The sequence below is a fragment of the Hemitrygon akajei genome, chromosome 18, assembly GCF_048418815.1.
Source record: "Hemitrygon akajei chromosome 18, sHemAka1.3, whole genome shotgun sequence".
Lineage (NCBI taxonomy): Eukaryota > Metazoa > Chordata > Chondrichthyes > Myliobatiformes > Dasyatidae > Hemitrygon > Hemitrygon akajei.
In genome coordinates, this window is record NC_133141.1 from 46129686 (window position 1) to 46146947 (window position 17262).

General features: G+C 41.0%; 1 protein-coding gene across 5 annotated transcripts in view; it reads right to left on the reverse strand.

Moving 5' to 3' along the window:
• LOC140741423 (MAGUK p55 subfamily member 3-like) overlaps nt 1-16576 on the reverse strand; it is an 80337-nt gene extending 63761 nt beyond the window's left edge. For all 5 annotated transcript variants that reach the window (XM_073071599.1, XM_073071598.1, XM_073071601.1 and 2 more), the window contains exon 1: nt 16437-16576. The gene's annotated coding sequence lies outside the window, so the exon portion shown is untranslated. The remainder of the gene's footprint in view (nt 1-16436) is intronic.
• Nucleotides 16577-17262: the final 686 nt, after the last annotated feature.

Below are 17262 nucleotides of genomic sequence, written 5' to 3' on the forward strand. Positions count from 1 at the left end.
AATGCCTACAAGAAAATGAATCTCATGGTAGCATATAGTGGCATGCATGTACTTTGATAATAAATTTACTTTGCACTTTGTATTGGTGTTAAAGTAAAAGTTCAGCCAAGAATTTCATGGATATCAATGTAGGCATGAAGAGTTGGTTGTTTATTATACCTTTTTCTCTGTAGAAAACTAAGATGTAGATGTTAAGCAACAACTGTTCCCTGTTCTAATTAGTACAAAGTTCTGTTTAAAGAGCTGAAATTTATTGCCCTACATTGATTTTCATTTAAGCAACACTTACACTTAAGAATTCTTATTCATATGCAAATTCCCGCACAGCCCATTGATCAACATTGAATTTAATCACTTTATCAGTGGTAGTTCTGCTATTAGTCACCATGGCCCTTGAACTCAACACTTAAAGCCTCTGCCTCTCTATCCCCTTAAGAGCTACCTTTATGGTCACCTGCTCCCATACCTCTTTTTGCAGCTTGACAACAGTTTTGAGAACCATGTGAGTGTGCCTTGCAAAAATTTAATGTCAAAGGAAATGTGTAATTAATTGCTGATATGCCACCAATTAATAGGTTACTTGCTGCTATTTCTTTTTGGGAAGAATAAATTGGTTTGGGTAACCTGAACATACATTGGATCGTATTCACACAAAAGTCATTCCTTCAAAATAGGTGAAGACAAAAGAGTCACAGGGCAAGAAGCCAATGAAAGCCAATAGTCTGATACAATAAATTGGATGAAAGAAATAGCTATTATATTCCTGCATTTTTATTTAATGTTCAGATCACAATTTGAGATTACAGCTACTCTGGAGAGCAATAATTGGGTAAATTAGCAACTACTGTTTAATCCAATGAGTCCTCTTTGGTATTTCTCATTCACTCTGCCTGATATACCTTTATCTGTTTCCAAGACTTCTATTCACATTTCCTTTGAATTTTTTTTTTCTTAAATGTGAACTTGGGTCTTGAAAAACATTGATGTACTGAGCTGGTTGTCAGGCGGGATAAATGTACTGGAAAAGTCATTTGTTACCATGAAGACACTACACTATCAATGGACATATGATCGGACTGATGGAAAACTGGCATGGATTGCTTAGTGCCCATCTAATTAGTGTTAAATTTTATAGCATTGTTGGTCTGTTGTGAGAGGTCTGGTAACTGAAGTGTTGAATAGGCAAGTTCAAGTTAAATTGTCATTCAACCATACATGTGTATACAGCAAAACAAAATGGCATTCCTTCAGAGTCAAACAACAAAATATACTACCAACAGTCAAACACAGCACAGACAGTTCCCGCATGGGAGGTTAGTTCGGAAGATTCAGTCACTAGGTACACATGGTGAGGTAGTAAATTGGATTACACATTGGCTCAATGGGAGAAGCCAGAGAGTGGTAGTGGAGGATTGCTTCTCTGAGTGGAGGCCTGTGACTAGTGGTGTGCCACAGGGATCAGTGCTGGGTCCATTGTTACTTGTCATCTATATCAATGATCTGGATAATAATGTGGTAAATAGGATCAGCAAATTTGCTGATGATACGAAGATTGGAGATATAATGGACAGTGAGGAAGGTTTTCAAAGCTTGCAGAGGGATTTGGACCAGCTGGAAAAATGGGCTGAAAAATGGCAAATGGAGTTTAATGCAGACAAGTGTGAGGTGTTGCACTTTAGAAGGACAAACCAAGGTAGAACATACAAGGTAAATGGTAGGACACTGAGGAGTGCAGTAGAACACAGGGATCTGGGAATACAGATGCATAATTCCCTATATAAGCTGGTAAGGAAGGCGGGCTCTGTCGTGGGCAAAGTACTCGAGAGTTTAACATCGGTAGCTGAGCGAAGGGCGCTGAGTAGGCTACGGTCAATTACGAATAACTCTGAACATCCTCTACATAGCACCATCCAGAGACAGAGAAGCAGTTTCAGCGACAGGTTACTATCGATGCAATGCTCCTCAGACAGGATGAAGAGGTCAATACTCCCCAATGCCATTAGGCTTTACAATTCTACCGCCAGGACTTAAGAACTTTTTAAAAGCTATTAATGCTTTTTGAGATAGTGATTTAGATGCATATCATATTTTTTACTGAGTTAAGTATTGTATGTAATTAGTTTTGCTACAACAAGTGTATGGGACATTGGAAAAAAAGTTGAATTTCCCCATGGGGATGAATAAAGTATCTATCTATCTATCTATCTATAAGTGGTGTCACAGGTAGATAGGGTAGTAAAGAGAGCTTTTGGTACATTGGCCTTTATAAATCAAAGTATTGAGTATAAGAGTTGGAATGTTACGGTGAGGTTGTATAAGACATTGGTGAGGACGAATTTGGAGTATTGTGAGCAGTTTTGGTCAACTAATTACAGGAAGGATATTAATAAGGTTGAAAGAGTGCAGAGAAGGTTTACAAGGATGTTGCCGGGACTTGGGAAACTGAGTTACAGAGAAAGGTTGAATAGGTTAGGACTTTATTCCCTGATGCATAGAAGAATGAGGGGAGATTCGATAGAGGTATATAAAATTATGATAGGTATAGATAGAGTGAATGCAAGCAGGCTTTTTCCACTGAGACTAGGGGAGAAAAAAACCAGAGGATATGGGTTAAGGGTGAAGGGGAGAAAGTTTAAGGGGAACATTAGGGGGGGCTTCTTCACACAGAGTGGGGGGAGTGTGGAATGCGCTGCCAGATGAAGTGGTAACTGCAGGCTCACTTTTAACATTTAAGAAAAACTTGGACAGGTATATGGATGAGAGGGGTATGGAGGGATATGGTCCAGGTGCAGGTCAGTGGGACTAGGCAGAAAAATGGTTTGCCACAGCCAAGAAGGACCGAAGGGCCTGTTTCTGTGCTGTAATGTTCTATGGTTCTCTAGTTAGAAAAGCAGAAAAATGTAGTCACAAAAAATAATACAGCCCAAGATCATACATGAAGCTTCATAATGACTTGATGAATGATCTTGGAAATTTATCAATTAAATTGATGGACACATAAATCTTCAACTTTCATGCAAAGTTAATTTCATATTTTAAATTACAGTGGATTCTGGTTAATTGGGATATATTGAAACCAGTACATTTTGGCCCAATCAAACATCTACCCCAATTCATTGGAATACTGTAGTTAAAAAGATAGAATGAGTATCAAATTTGTATTTAAATGAAATACAGAACAAATTAGAACACTACCAATTGTACAACAGTACTATGAATCTGTATTAGTTCCTAATAGTTATCAATGAAGGAATTCAGGCACTGTACACAATGAACAAAATTAGCGCAGACACCTAGTTTAGATAATGGACTGCCTTCATACAATGCTATCGGTGATTGCATCCTCAAAATCTTAATTTTCATTGTAACATTCAAGATGCTTGTTGATACCTTCAAATCAGTTCTGAATTGCTTTTTGCTCACCAACTATCAGTGATAAACATCACTGCTTTTTGAACACAAACACACATCTGACACTACGTATTTAAAAACTGTTTGCTCTAAGCTATAGCATCTAACAGCCACACAAGTGCACATAACTGATGCTAGTTAGAACCTGTTCAGCAATAGTCTCCTGCCCTAATTAAGTGGCATAGTGTCCCAAGTTAAAGAAAGGAATCCTGGCTATTTTCTTGATTAGTCTTTGTTCTTTAAGAGTTGTCCGAAATAAGCAGCTGCCTGATTAACCGATGGCCCAATTCACTGGAATCCACTATATTCCCAAGCAGTTTCATCCACAAATCCACATGTTTATTGATTTTTCATTGTGGTGCTGTTACTTCATGTGCAAAGCACTCTTCTGTTGTCAGTGGATAGGCAAACAAACTCATCCCAGAAGAAAAATACACTGAATGAAAGAATCAACTGTTGAGGATGGAACAGGTAAATATCCTATCTTTCTTCTCCTTTACTCAGGAGGAAGCAGACGGCCTCTAAAGCAACCACAACAGCTCGGCCACATCTTGGCCACCAAGTAACAGTGAATGTGTGGGCAAGTCACCATCTCACATTTTCTTTTCAGAGCACCTGCCTTCGGTCTGCTGTGGTGATCTCCTGCTTCCTGTTGCCCACCGGTTTAATTCACCATCCCACTCTCACACTGATTCCTGTGGCCTCCTAAACCCTTATGGTAAGGTTGCACTGCAGCACAAGTTTCAGAGCATTTGCAAACTTCCACTGAATTTGATAACATTAGGAAACTTTCTGTCTGTACCACAATCGGTCACTTCTGCCTATCATCTATTTGAGTGTGTTTTTCTATTGTCTAACCTGTTGGGAATGCCCCACAATTTTATCATTTGCAGCACATTACACAAATTAAAATTACTAATTAGATCTTAACTGCCATTATCAGCCACCCTGGCCTCACCGTATCTGTGATATTTCTTTTGATCTACCCATCCCTCTGCCACCTTCTCTGCTAACCACTGTCTTCAATTCCCGAATTCTGATGGACGTTCTGAACCTGAAATGTTAGCAACACGCAGAGTCCTAGAGGAACTCAGCAGGTCAGGCTGCATTTATTGAGGGAAATGTTTGGAGTTGAGATCCTTTAACATGACTAGAAAGGAAGAGGGGAGAAAGCCAGTATGAAAAGGTCGGGGAAAGTGTGGAGCAAGAGATGGAGGGTGATAGTGGATCTGGGTGATGGGGGGGCGGGGTGGGACGGGGTTGTTAGGCAGATGAGGGAGCAGGAAAGTGGGAATAATGTAAGAAACTGGAAGGTGATAGGTGGAAGTGACAAGGAGCTGAGAAGATGGACTCTAATAGGAGAGGATGGAGGAGGTGAAGAGGGGAACTGGTGGAGAAATGTGTGCGTGATGGGCAGATCGACTGGTGAGGGGTGATCAGAGCTGGTGGGATAAAGCAAAAAAAAAGTGGGGGAGAGACTCCAGATTTCCAGCATCTACAATATCTTATGGCTCTAATGTGAAATGTTGACTGTTTCCCTTTTCTCAGGTGTTACCAGACCTCCTAAGTGTTTCCAGCAATCTCTGTTGTATTTGTTTTTCATGCACTGACAGATTTTTGATTTTAATTCATCATTTTCCTTCCCCTGCTCAGTGAATAATCTGACCTAAATTCTCATGTTCATACTACACTCTGGTTTGCTAAATTGCATACCAGATACACAAGTCTTTGGAATTAGTGCTGTCTTGTGGATTCAGAGAAAAGTATGAAGAATAAATTATTTATCAATGCTTGAGGACTGAACCAATAATTTTCCCAAAGGGACAATATAATGATACATTTTCATAAATTATTATCAAGCTAAGTTCCAAACTTTTTATAATGCTTGTTGTGAGCTAAATTTGGTGTTTAAATGCTTACTATCATTCAATAAAATATTAAATTTCACTGTAATAGTTTCTTCCTAAATAGTGTTAATGTGTGCTCTGTGTAAATAAGCACAGAAGACTAAATTTAAAAGTTAACAAAGTTAATTAATCACACATTAGGATTTTGCAGGTCATTTACCCTATTAGTTCTGTGCCAGCTTTCAGGAAATCCCTCTCATCATCTATATTTTCTCTGTGATCTATATTCTCCTTCCATTCTACATGAGTCAATTTGTGGTAAAGCAGTGGTTGATTGGCAGGAGGCAAAGCGTGGGAATAAAGGGAGCCTTTTCTGATTGGCTGCCGGTGACTCCTCGTGCTCCACAGGGGTCTGTGTTGGGACCACTTTTTACATTATAGGTCAAGGACTTCGATGATGGAATTAATGGCTTTGTGATCAAGTTTGTAGACAGTACAAAAACAGATGGAGGGGCAGGTAGTGTTGAGGAAGCAGGGAGTCTGCAGAAGGACTTAGACAGATTATGAAAATGGGCAAAGAAGTGGCAGATGGAATACAGTGTCAGGAAATGTAAGGTTATGCACTTCGATAGAAGTGGAAAAAACTTTTTTCTCAGTGGAGAGAAAATTCAAAAAATCTGCGGTACAAAGGGACCTGTGAGTCCTTGTGCAGGATTTCTTAAAGGTTAATTTGCAGGTTGTGTCCATGATGAGAAAGGCAAATTAATGTTAGAATTAATTTTGCAAGGACCAGAATATAAAAGCAAGGATATAACGCTGAGGCTTTATAGGACACTGGTAAGGCCTCACTTGGAGTACAGTGAGCAGTTTGGGGCCCTTTATCTAAGAAAGGATGTGCATTGGAGAGGGTTCAGAGGAGGTTCACAAGAACGATTCCAGGAATGTGCGTTACCATATGAGGACCGATTGATGCCTGTACTCACTGGAATTCAGAAGAATAAAGGGAGACATCATTGAAACATGTCAAATGTTGAAAGGCCTCAATAGAGTGGATAAGGAAAGGAGGTTTCCTATGGTGGGGGAGTCTAGGATCGGGGGCACAGCCTTGAAATAGAGTGATGTCCATTTAGAACAGAGGGTGAGGAATTTCTTTAGCTAGAGAGTGGTGAATCTGTGGAATTTGTTGCCACAGGTAGCTGTGGAGGCCAAGAGGTTGATAGATTGTTGATTGGTCAGGGCATGAAGGGTTACAGGAAGAAGGCAAGAGATTGATGCTGAGACAGGAACAGATCAGCCATGATGAAATGATGGAACAGACTCGATGGGCCAAATGGCCTAATTCTGTTCCTATATCTTATGGCCTTCCGGATATTATAGGGAAAGCTACAAGACCATGGGGAGAGTGTGCAAACTCAACATTGATACCATAGTAGATCTTTGTTTCAAAAACAAAGAGGAGATCTATTGAAGATCAAGTTCTTACTGGACTCGTGCAGATTTGATACATCTCCTTGCTGGGTATCCTGACTCATGCATGACAATCTCAAAGTAATTGATTTGCCCTTCAGAAGTTGGATGAGAAGTGGACCTTCACCTGGAGATTTCTAGAATTCTCTTTCAAAAGAGTTGTGGAAATTTAGTCCCTGATGAAAGTGAAGATACAGAGTGACTTTCAGATATCAAAGGATTCTGGGGTTAATCCAGGGAAAAGGCTCAAAGATAAAATGTTAGCCCTGGTCTTGTTGACTGGCAGAGAAACATAGCGGATAGACTCTTGCATCTATTATAGCACAGTTAGAGACTGGCAGATACGATGTTAGGGGCATCACTGAGTCATGGCTGAAAGATCATAGTTCAGAGATTAACATCCAAGGATACACTTCATATTGAATGGACAGGCAGGTAGGCAGAGTGGGTGGGATGGCACTGTCGGTAAAAAATTAAATCTAATCCTTAGAAAGAGGTGACATAGGATCGGAAGATACAGAATCCTTCTGGGTAGAGTTAAGAAACTACAAGGGTAAAGAGACACTTCTGGGAGTTATATACAGGCCGCGGAGCAGTAGGCAGGATGTGGCATATAAATTACAATGGGAGATAGAAAAGGCATGTAATAAGGGTAATGCTACTATAGTCACAAGGGATTTCAATATGCAGATAGATTGGGAAAATCAGGTTGGTGCTGGAACCTACGAGAATGAATTTGCAGAATGTCAGCGAGATGCCTTATTAGAGCAGCTTGTGGTTGAGCCCACTAGAGGAAAGGCAATTCTGGGTTGGATGTTGGGTAATGAACCAGATTTGATTAGGGAGATTAAGGTAAAGGTACCCTTATGAGGCAGTGATCATAATATGATAGAATTCACCCTGCAGTTTGAGGGGGAGAAACTAAAGTCAGATGTATCAGTATTACAGTGGAGTAAAGGGAATTACAGGAGCATGAGAGAGGAGTTGGCCAGATTTGTTTGGAAGGAGACACTAGCAGGGATGATGGCAGAACAGCAATGGCAGGAGTTTCTGGGAGAAATTCAGAAGGCGCAGAATAGACACATCACAAAGATGAAGTAGTATTCTAAAAGGAGTATGACTCAACAGTGGCTGACAAGGGAAATCAAGATAGCATAAAAGCAAAAGTAAGTTCACATAATATAGCAAAAAACTAGTGGGAAATTAGAGGATTGGGAACATGAGAACATAAGAAATAGGAGCAGGAGTCGGCCATCTGGCCCGTCGAGCCTGCCCCACCATTCAATAAGATCATGGCTGATCTGACCATGGACTCATCTTCAACGACTTGCCTTTCCCCCATAACCCTTAATTCCCCTACTATGCAAAACTCTATCCAACCTTGTCTTAAATATATTTACTGAGGTAGCCTCCACTGCTTCATTGGGCAGAGAATTCCACAGATTCACCACTCTCTGAAAAAAGCAGTTCCTCCTCATCTCCATCCTAAATCTACTCCCCTGAATCTTGAGGATATGTCCCCTAGTTCTAGTCTCACCTACCAGTGGAAACAACTTTCTTGCCTCTATCTTATCTATCCCTTTCATAATTTTATATGTTTCTATATTATCTCCTCTCATTCTTCTGAATTCCAGCGAGTACAGTCCCAGGCGACTCAATCTCTCCTCATAGTCCAACCCCTTATCTCTGGAATCAACCTGGTGAACCTCTTCTGCACCAACTCCAAAGCCAGTATATCCTTCTTCAAGTAAGGAGACCAGAACTGCACACAGTACTCCAGGTGTGGCCTCACCAGTACCCTGTAGAGTTGCAGCATAACCTCCCTGCTCTTAAATTCAATCCCTCTAGCAATGAAGGCCAACATTCCATTTGCCGTCTTGATAGCCTGCTGCACCTGCAAACCAACCTTTTCTGATTCATGCACAAGCACTCACAAGTCCCTCTGCACAACGGCATGCTGCAATTTTTTACCATTTAAATAATAATTTGCTCTTTTATTTTTCCTTCCAAAGTGGATGACCTCACATTTACCAACATTGTACTCCATCTGCTAGACCCTTGCCCCCTCACCTAACTTATCTATATCTCTCTGAAGACTCTCTGTATCTTCTGCACAATTTGCTTTACCACTCAATTCAATATCATCAGGAAACTTAGATACACTATACTTGGTCCCCTCTTCCAGATTATTAATGTATATCGTGAACGGTTGTTGGCCCAGCACTGACCCCCTGTGGCACACTGCTCACCACTGATTGCCAACCAAAGTAACACCCACGTATCCCAACTCTCTGCTTTCTATTGGTTAACCAATCCTCTATCTATGTTAATACATCACCCTCAACTCTATGAATCCTTATCTTATGGATAAGTCTTTTATGTGGCATCTTATTGAACACCTTCTGGAAATCCAAGTAAATAACACCCATCTGTTGCCCTCTATCTACTGCGCTCATTATATCCTCAAAGAATTCCAGTAAGTTTGTCAAACAGAACCTGTCTTTGCTGAATCCATGGTGTGTCTGCCTAATAGTTCCATTTCTTTCCATATGTCTCACTATTTCTCTAATGATGACTTCAAGCATTTTCCCAACTACAGATGGGAAAATTATAAAACTATAGGCCAGTAACTAACTGGCCTACAGTTACCTACCCTTTGCCTACAACCTTTTTTGAACAGTGGTGTGACATTCACCATCTTCCAATCCACTGGGACCTGCTCAGAGTCCAGAGAATTTTGGTAAATCATCACCAAAGCCTCTACTATAACCTCTGCCATTTCTTTCAGTAACCTGGGATGCATTCCATCAGGACCAGGGGACTTGTCTATCTTCAGGCCCACAAGTTTGCTCAGCACTACCTCTTTAGTGATAGCTATTGTATCAAGGTCCTCACCTCCTATTGCATCAATATCTCTCTTTGGCAAGTTAAATGTGTCCCCAGCCATGAAGACCGACACAAAATAGTATTCAAAGTCTCAGCCATTTCCTCATTACCCAATATCAATTTCCCCTTCTCGATCTCCAAGGCATCTACATTCACTTTAGCCACCATTCTCCACTTTATATAATTATAAAAACTTTTACTATCCATTTTTATATTTTGTACTAGTTTACTAGTTTATTTTCATAACCTAGTTTCCCTTTCTTTATTGCTTGCTTATTGGTACTTTGTTGCTTTTTAAAGTTTTCCCATTCTTCTAGTTTCCCACTACTCTTGGTGACTTTGTATGCACAAGATTTAGAAGATTGGCTGATTGGCAGGTGGCAAAGAGAGTCAATAGAGAGGGACATTTCTGGTTGGCTGCCATCTATGAGTGGTGTTCAGCAGGCATCGATATTGGGAATGTTGTTTTTCACATTACATGTCAATGCTTTTGATGATAGAATTGATGGCTTTGTGGCCAAGCTTGTGGTGATACATATATAAGTGGAGGACCAGGTAATGTTGAGGACACAGGGAGTCTGTAGAAAGACTTGGACAGATTAGGGGAATGGGCAAAGAAATGGCAGATAAAATATAGTGTGGGGAAGTGTATGGTCATGCACTTTTGCAGACAGAATAAAGGCATAGACTATCTTATAAACAGGGAGAAAATTCAAAAAGCAGAGGTGGAAAGTGTCTTGGGTGTCTTTGCGCAGGATTCCCTAAAGGTTAATTTGCAGGTTGAGCTGGTGGTAAGGAAGGCAAATGCAATGTTAGCATTCATTTCCAGAGGACTGGGATATAAGAGCAAAATGTGATGCTGAAGATTTATAAATGTGCCAGACCACACTTAGAGTACTGAGAGCAGCTTTGGGTTCCTTATCTGAGAAAAGAAGCACTGACATTTGAGAGGGTCCATTGGAAGTTCACAAGAATAATTCCAGGAATGAAAGGGTTAACATATGATGACACTGTACTTGCTGGAGTTTAGAAGAATGAGGGGGGAATCTCACTGAATCCTATTGCATATCGAAAGGCCTAGATAGAGTGGATGTGGAGAGGATGTTTCCTGTAGTGGGGGAGTCTAGGACCAGAGGGCACAGCGACAGAATAGAGGTATGTCCATTTAGAACAGAAATGAGGAGGAATTTCTTTAGCCAGAGTGTCGATTCTGTGAAGTTCATTGCCAAGTGGCTGATGAGGGCAAGTCTTACCAAACCGCAAGACCAAACACTTCCCTACCCTCTATTCCATTTGCCATTTCTTTGCCCATTCTCCTAATCTGTCTAGTCCTTCTGCAGACCCTCTGCTTCCTCAACACTACTTGCTCCTCCACCTATCTTCCTATTGTCTGTAAGCAGCTATGAATCCATCAATTCCATCATCGAAATCACTGACATGCAACGTAAAAAGGAAGTGGTCCCAACACCGACCCCTGCAGAACACCACTAGTCATTAGCTGCCAATCTGAAAAGGATCCCTTCATTCCCACTTTGGGTCCTGCCAATCAGCTAATGCTAGTATCTTTCCTGTAATACCATGGGCTCCTATCTTGTTAAATAGCCTCATGTGTGGCTCCTTGTCAAAGGCCTTCTGAAAATCCAAGTACACAACATCCACTGAATCTCCATTGTCTATCCTGCCTGTTATTTCCTCAAAGAATTCCAACAGATTTGTTAGACAAGTCTTTCCCTTAAGGAGACCATGCTGATTTTAGCCTATCCAGCTTAATGATATCATTTCTATGACCGGGTGACTAAAGCAGCTTCGCTAACGTCTTATACAGCTGCAACATAACTCCCAACTTCTATAGTCAATGCTGTAAATGATGAAGATCAAAGGCCTTCTTCACCACCCTGTCTATCTGCTACCAATCTTGCTTCCTCTGAAGCCAAAGCATTTGAAGTCAGTCATTAAATGCATTTTTCCTCACTGAGATATCTGACTATCACCACATATGCCCTGACTGCCTTGCCCATGATCTTTTTCAGCTTCCTACCTCAATCATTCCAGATTCTGTTGCAGTTTCTGCCATTTCTCCTTACTACATTGGGGAAGCCACAAAAATTCTCCATTGAGGGGACTTTGTCTACTCCACACAAATAGGCTAAACAGCCGTGAGCACTTCTCTAATTTCCGCACAAATTGCAGGCATTCGTAGACATGTCTTTGGTCATCTCCCTGGCAAGGTCGCCCTGGAAGCAGTCTTTAGCCCCGTGCATTAGGACTATAACACCTACAGCTTCTCCAGCTCTCTCTGGACCCTAGGGGCACATTCCCACAATCCATTCACTCATCACTGGTCCACCTGGTTTGTGGTAACACTCTCCTTGCAGCTGCAAGAATATTGCATGCATTATGGATTATTATGCTTGCAAAGCAGGCACCTGGTCTGCTACCTGTAAGAACTGCAAGGTCATCACTAAAGAATGCTGCTTGAAACCAATACCATCAATTTCAGTGTGTATTACACAGGTAAGCCCAGCAACTGGGTGACTCTTGAATTCAAGACCCCTTGAGTTCCTGTTGGAGCATCTCAGCCTTATTTGGCTCAGGAGTTCTAAAGGTGATCATTGCTGATTAATACTGGGATAACCTGAGTTTCACAGAACTAGATTGAGAAACTTGTCTGCCAAGCCCTTAAATTAACTTTCATACTTCTGTCTCCTCTCCTCCATTCCTAACCCCCAGCTGACGTAGGTTCCATCCTCTTTCTCCTCCCAAGGCTCTGGCCAGCATCCTCCTGAAGACCCCCGTATTAATCCATCCAGTATTTACATTTCAAGAATCAACTTTATTTGCCATATGCATTTACATGTATTAGGCATTTGTTGTGATGTGTTGATGCGACATGCAACAAAAAATATTCAATTATTTTAAAGAATAAAGAATTATATAAAAATAAGTGGAATAAAACATGCATAAATACAATGAAAACAGTTATGAAAATTGGTTTAAAGTGTTTACAGTGCATTGCAGTGACTGAGGTAATAGATAGAGGGGAGTGCCTAACTGGAACGATTGATCAGATTAACTACTTGCGGGAAGGAACTTAAGATGGTGTTGAGTTTTTTTTGTTTTAATAGCCCTATCCCCTCCTCCACCCACCTACCAACCAGCATCGACTCCACTGATTCATCACCTAACTGGGTATCCAACAAAAATGTGAATCCAGGCAGATGGCCACCAAAACTTCCTGATGACATTGGTCCACATCATTATCCGTTGCTTGTACGTACTCGATAAGTGGCAACCAAGTGAGTCAACCTTGGGATTTGATCCATAACAAACTCAACCCTCCTCTTTATTCTCTTGAGAATTACTAAAAGACAGAAGAGTGCAGGCAGAGAACTCGGCTAATGGATTCATATTTACCAAGGATACAATTAAAACTGAGCATTTGCATGAGTTTGAGGCTGGCAATGGTCTTGGAGGACTAAAGTCCATTAGAGAAATGGTGTGTGAGATCATGAAGAGAGTTGAAGTTCAAGCTGTTGTTTCCTTTGGTGATCATAGGGAGACTGGGCAAAGGAATCATGGGTGAATGGAGTTTGCTGCAAATTGGGCAATAGTATTTTTTATTTTGCTCAAGTTTATGTAGACTGGAGGCCAATTGGAACTGCTTTGACCTAGAGATTGAAGACACATTTGAAGCTTCAGTAGCAGTTGAGCTGTGGCAGGTTAAGTTGAATAATAATACAGAAAAGAAAGGTGACAATCATGTGACAAGAAAGCTGGCAGGTACGGGACTGCCCAGCTCAAAGTTTTGGCCTAAAGCCCCTTAAAATAATGGGGGTGAAGGGAGAGCTCGCATTACTAAATTTCACCCTCACCTGCTCTCACCTAACACCTGCCAGCTTATACTTTTTCTGACACCCCCCCCCCCACCTTATCCTTCCTTTCCAAGTCCCGATGAATGGTCTTGACTGAAAATGTCGACTGTTTATTCCCCTGCGTAGATGCTGCCTGACTTGCTGAGTTCCTCCGGCATTTTATGTGCTGCTCAAGATTTCCAGCATCTGCAGAATCTCTTGGGTTCATTATTTTCCAGTTTCAGTTCAGTGTCAGAAGCTTTTATAATACTAACTTATAACTCAACATTGTGTTTTATATCATAGAATAGAACACAGAACAGTATGGCACAGGAAGAAGTTCTTTGGCCACATGAAACATGAAACATATCTGCATGAAACATTTCTGCCTTAAGACCATAGACATAGGAGCCGAGTTAGGCCATTTGACCCACTGAGTCTGCTTCACCATCCCATCATGAATGACTTATTATCCTGTTCTATCCCATTCTCCTGCCTTCTATCCATAACCTTTGTGCCTTTACTAATCAAGAACCTGTCAACCTCTGCTTTGAACAAATCCAATGACTTGGCTTCCACAGCCATCTGTGGCAACGAATTCCACAGATTCACCAGCCTCATCTTTGTTCTAAAGGGATGTCCTTCTAACCTGAGGCTGTGCCCTCTGGTCTTAGACTCCCCCACTATGGGAAATATCATCTCCATGTCCACTGTACTTAGACCTTTCAATGTTCATGTGGTGAACTACATATACCTGTCTGGACACGCCCCTCTGCTGACTGCTCCTGTGGCTCCTCCACAGACCCCTGCTGACTGCTCCTGTGGCTCCTCCCACAGACCCCTGGATAAAGGCGGTTGGAGGCACTGCTCCCCTCCCCCCCCCCCAGTCTCCAGGATGTTGTGTGGTCGTCTCTTGCAGCTGATAAAAGCCTATCTTTTGCCTCCCATCTCCGAGAGTTATTGATGGTGCATCAGTTCAATAAGTTTCAACAAAATTCCCCCTCATTCTTCTGAACTCTCTTCAACTGTTGACCAACAGGGAGAAATGTCCTTCGTCATCATTGAAGCATGAATGTTCCCAAGAATGAACAAATTTAACACTTTCAGCAAGGCCTAGGCCACATCAGATATCATAAGATACAGCTAGGAAATAAAATCTGCCCCAGAAAACGAGCTGTCCTGTCCTCCACAGTAACGTTGTGATGCTCATGTTGGATTTTGAACACAAAGTATCCTATGAATTAAGATACACTGGATGTGGTTCATTGGCCAGTCAGTCAGTCAAGGCAGCTTGGGACAACTCTTAAAGAAGAAAAACTAATCGAGAAAATTGATGGGATTCCCGTTGTTTATTTGGGCCACTATTCCACTTAATTGGGCCAGGAGACTGTTGCTGAACAGGTTCTAACTAGTGTCAGTCACATGCTCTTGTGTGGCCGTTAGAGCAAACAGCTTTTAGATAGCATAGTTCCACACGTTTGTGTTCAAAAAGCAGTGATTCTTCTCATTGGTTGTCGGCGAGAAATAAGCAGCAAGACAATTCCGAACTGTTTCGCTCACTGATGTTTCCAGCATTCTGGCTTGGAGATGCCAGAAACAGTGGGGAGTGAAAATGAAACAATTTCACTGCCTTTAACAAGTTAGATACTATGAAGAATTCGAAGGTGTCAACAATCATCTTGAATGTTACAATTAAAATGAAGATTTAAAGGATGCAACTATCAATTGCATTGTATGATAGCAGTCCTTTATCTGCACTAGGTGGCTGTGCTAATTTTATTCATCCTGTGTATGTAATGAATCTCTGTCGATAACTATTAGGAAATAAAACAGTTTTATTGTACTGTAGTGCTATTGGTAGTGTTCTAATTTGTTCTGTATTTCATTTAAATGCCTAATTTGTTACTCATTTTGTCTTTTTTATACCTTTTAACCTATTTCCACAAAACTTCGGCTAATTGGGCAGCCACTTAATTGGGCCAAAATGTACTGGTCCCAATGTGTCCTAACTGGAATCCACTGTATTTAAAAATATTCCCTCCCATCTGGTTTCCAGCCCGAAACCTCTATCCTTGCATTCAAAAGGCTAACAATAGTACTCTTAGAAATATTATACCTGCTTAAACTACACCATTCTCACTATTTGAGACAATCTCAACGTTTCTATATACAAGCTTTTCTTCTGATTTTTTAAATGTAAAAAGTAGGTATAACAAGTCTTAGATGTTGATAGGCACACGGATGTAAGAAAAATGGAGGGTTATAGGCTGTGTGGCAGGGAAGGGTTAGATTGATCACGGAATAGGTTTATTTGGGTCAGCACAACATTGTGGGCTGAAGGGCCCGTACTGTGTTGTACTGTACTGTTCTATGTCCTAAGACTGACTACCCATAGCACTGCGCTTGCAGATTGCTTTCCTAAATAAAACATAGTTTTCTTGCAGAGAGTGAGATTTCACAGGAAGGCATTGCAGAACTTTGTAGATCTTGAAAATGAAACATTTTAGTCTTGCTATTTAAACCTTCAAGCAGTAAAATAAGCAGATATTTGTCAGAGCAGACCACAAAACATGCAGGCATTTTCTAGGAGAGACAGCGAGCAAAACTGGCATTTGCAGTCCATGGGTACATTTTCAAACTGGGCCCTTTGCCACCTACCAGTTCAATTCTCTGCCTGTTTTTTTTTCCCTGGGATTGCATCATTACTCTGTATTTTAAAACTGAAGACATTAAGACTCCCCCAAGCTGAATTAAAATACTCTCCCCCCAAATCTGAATTTAATGTGTTGCATCACTCATGTCAGCCAAATTGGTTCTGTGAAGATTTAACAGTGCTACTGCATTAGTGAAAACTGTAGCATTTAGGATCAGCTAAATTTAGGAGGAGAAAAAAAAATACAGGTTGCTAGAATTTTGTCAGCATTCTGCTTTATAAAAATCACCAAAATGCAAAAGGGAGAAAACTGTTACTCACAAGAGCCTGTGGTATTTTCAGCAATAATCAGCCTGAGATTTCAATGAGCTTTGTACATCATACAGTCACAGTAAAGTGAAATAAATCCTCCTGTGTATCCATCCCGGGTAATTAGTGAAATCTCTCTGCTGCTTTCCTATAGGAAGGCATCCTCATCTGAGAGGGCTGGGTTGTGGCCACGAGAACAGCTTGCGACGTCACAATCTGACTTGTTATGGCAGGAGCTAATGTAACATTTCTACTCTGCTGTTTACTGTAACACAGTTTAGCACTTGTGCAGACAGTGTTAACCCTTTGAGGTGCAGAGCACATTATGCAGAGAAGGCTAATTAACTGTTGTAGAACAGGTATGCACTTTTGTCCCCCCCCAGTAAGTCTCTTTTGCATTTGAAACCTTGTTGATTAAATCAACATTCTTCATTTTTCTGCTACGTTTAACGTTCACTTTGGGCTGGGAGATGGTGTTGCAATGATGCGTTTTCAATTACAAGTAATTTTTCCCCCCACAGCAGGAGCACTTGAGCAACTGGCTGTTTTGAATGAAGACTGTTCAGGAGGAGGGTAGAAGTCATTGCGACCCAATCAAATTTTGCAAACATCTCAGAACACAAGGGAAATCTTGGCTGATTTGTGGTCCCTATTAACAGGGGGAATGTTCTTCCTGTTCTAGCCTATGATTAGCCAAATCTTGATATTCAATGGTTTCAATGGCTCCATTTAATTTCAGAGAATATATACAACCAGAAATTCTTACTCTCTGCAGACATCCACAAAACAAGGAAAACCCCAAAGAATGAATGACAGAAAAAAATCACAAGAACCCCAA